We start from the raw sequence: 2760 nt of genomic DNA on the forward strand, positions 1-2760 counted from the left end.
GGCTATTTTTTAAAATATAATTGGAGTAAGCCCGATAGGCAGTCTCCATATCTTTAACTATTTCATCCGCTGGTAAGCCTGTTACTGGAGCAATAATCTTGCCCAGAGTTTTCTTCAAATCTTCTTTTTCAGTTTCAGGAACTCCCTGGAATCTGAGAATCATGTTGGCCTTTTCCATTTGCAGCTGTAACAGACGGTTTTCTTGGAGGTTTTGTTTTGTTTCCACATCTCCCATTCTTTTCTTCATTTTCTTGTTTGCGGTGTCCATCTCTGTAATTTTCTCAGTCGCATGCTCCACTTTCTTCTCTGTTTCTGCCAGCTGGCGCTGCTGTAGAGCAAAGTTTTGGTTTAACGAGGTCAGTTGCTGGTTAATACCATCGAGTTGCTCCATCATCAGCTTGAGCATATCCGCTAACATCTTCATGACGTCTGCTCCCTCTTCCGGTTTGGGCTCTGACTGTCCGGTGCTTTCGCTTTTAACTTTCCGCGGGAAGCCACCATTTTACAGTTTTGTTTACAATTTCAAACCGCTTCACAAGGGCTCGAAAAACTCGTCGCCTCACTATCGGCATTCACGTAAGTCTCTCAGAAGAAACTCGCTGTTTACTTCCTCCCCCCCCCCTTTGATACACAGTGACTTGGACGTTTATCTGTCCATGCGCTTAAGAGGTGTTCCTCTTCGCACTCTGCTTTTCCCATGGGGGGGGATTCATTTTTTAAAATACTTCATTTACTTTGAACTCACGTTCATTGTTAGTCATATCTCTGACCTTGCTCACATCATTTGATATTCCACTTGATCTCCCACGCTTGTCCCGGTCGAATTAGCTTGTGCCCGAAGGCCACACAATGGCAGGACCGTCAGGGTGGAGGGAAGCCTCGATTCCCCGGCATCGAGCCGTCAAAGAGGCTAACCCTCAAAAGCCCTCTGGCCTGGAGCCTATCACAAAGGCTCCATGGGGGTGCCACTTGAGGTAGCACCCCTCCATGCCACTGGTGTGCTAATCGCTCCCCCGAAGTCTGGGGAAAGTGACCGCCATCGCCAGTCCACAAACCGGAAGCCTTTCCCTATGAATCTTTATCTTTATTATAAAGACGAATAACATGTTAAAAGTGACAGAAGTAGGCTGCGGTCACACACACTAGATAATCAACTTTCAATCCACTTTCAGTGCACTTTCCAACTGGATTTTATTGTGTGGACTGGCAAAATCCAGTTGGAAAGTCCATTGAAAGTGGATTATTTAGTGTGTGTGACTGCAGCCAGTTTGTCATTGCCTGTAAAATACTTACACATATATAATGATATCACTGATGTCTGGGGCGGGGGGGGGGGCAACCTGGTTCTACAAATGATTGACATGACTTAGTTTGAATCAGGGAAAAGTTGATGGGGAACCAGTTGGTCAGCTTCTCTAATGTCAATATCCATGACCCCAAAACAGTTTTGCAAGTGTTTTAGAATGATTTTGCAGAGGCTCATCAACATTAAATCTGGTCTCTTTTCACTGTGCATTTAAAGTGTTAAGGGGACTGCTGTGGCTCAGTGGTTAAGACACTGAACTCCAGACCGGAAGGTCAGTAGTGCATAAGAACATAAGAGAAGCCAATGTTGGATCATGCCAATGGCCCATCCAGTCCAACACTCTGTCACACAGTGGCCAAAAATACCAGGTGCCATCAGGAGGTCCAGCAGTGGGGCCAGGACACTAGAAGCCCTCCCACTGTTGCCCCCCCAAGCACCAAGAATACAGAGCATCCCTTGCCCCAAACTGAGAGTTCCTATCTATACCTTGTGGCTAATAGCCACTGATGGACCTCTGCTCCATATGTTTATCTAATTCCCTCTTGAAGCCGTCCATGCTTGTAGCCGCCACCACTTCCTATGGCAGTGAATTCCATGTGTTAATCACTCTTTGAGTGAAGAAGTACTTCCTTTTATCTGTTCTAACCCAAGTGCTCAGCAATTTCATTGACTGCCCATGAGTTCTTGTATTGTGATAAAGGGAGAAAAGTACTTCTTTCTCTACCTGCTCTATCCTATACATAATCTTATAAACCTCGATCATGTCACCCCTCAGCTGTCGTTCGTGTAGCAGTTTGAGACCCAAGTGCCACATGATGGAGTGAGCTCCCATCTCTGGTCCCAGCTCCTGCCAACCTAGCAGTTCGAAAGCAAGAAATGGCAAGTACATAAATAGGTACCGCTTTGGTGGGAAGGTAACAGTGTTCCATGTGCCTCGGCGTTTAATCATGCCGGCCACATGACCATGGAAAAGTCTTTGGGCAGCTCTGGCTCTTCAGCTTGGAAACGGAGATGAGCACCACCCCCTAGAGTTGGATTTGACTGGCTTTACAGCAAGGGAAACCTTTACCTTTACCTCGATGTATATCAGTTAAGAAGTTTGTTGTGTACCATGATAAGACTACACGCACGAGGTCGGACTTGCACGTGACCACAGGAACGTGCCGAGCTTTGCACCACAAGGACAATAGCAGCTACAGATCCTAGAACTCACCTATCGGTCAGCTCAGATCCTAATAGGGAACCAATAGGGGGAGTTGTGTGTAAATAATCCAATCACGGGTGTGTGTGTTGGGTGTGTTTTGAACGGGAATATAAGTGGGCCATGGGCCACGCTAGTCATCTCAAGTTCTCCGATGTACTAATAAAGTATGAGCTGAAATCACTACTCCATGCATCAGTCTCCGTACTTTATCACCATGAAAAAAGCTTACCCTGTTAATGTGTACATATCA

The sequence above is a fragment of the Gekko japonicus genome, unplaced genomic scaffold, assembly GCF_001447785.1.
Source record: "Gekko japonicus isolate JY-2015 unplaced genomic scaffold, Gekko_japonicus_V1.1 scaffold1445, whole genome shotgun sequence".
In the NCBI taxonomy this organism is placed as follows: Eukaryota; Metazoa; Chordata; class Lepidosauria; order Squamata; family Gekkonidae; genus Gekko; species Gekko japonicus.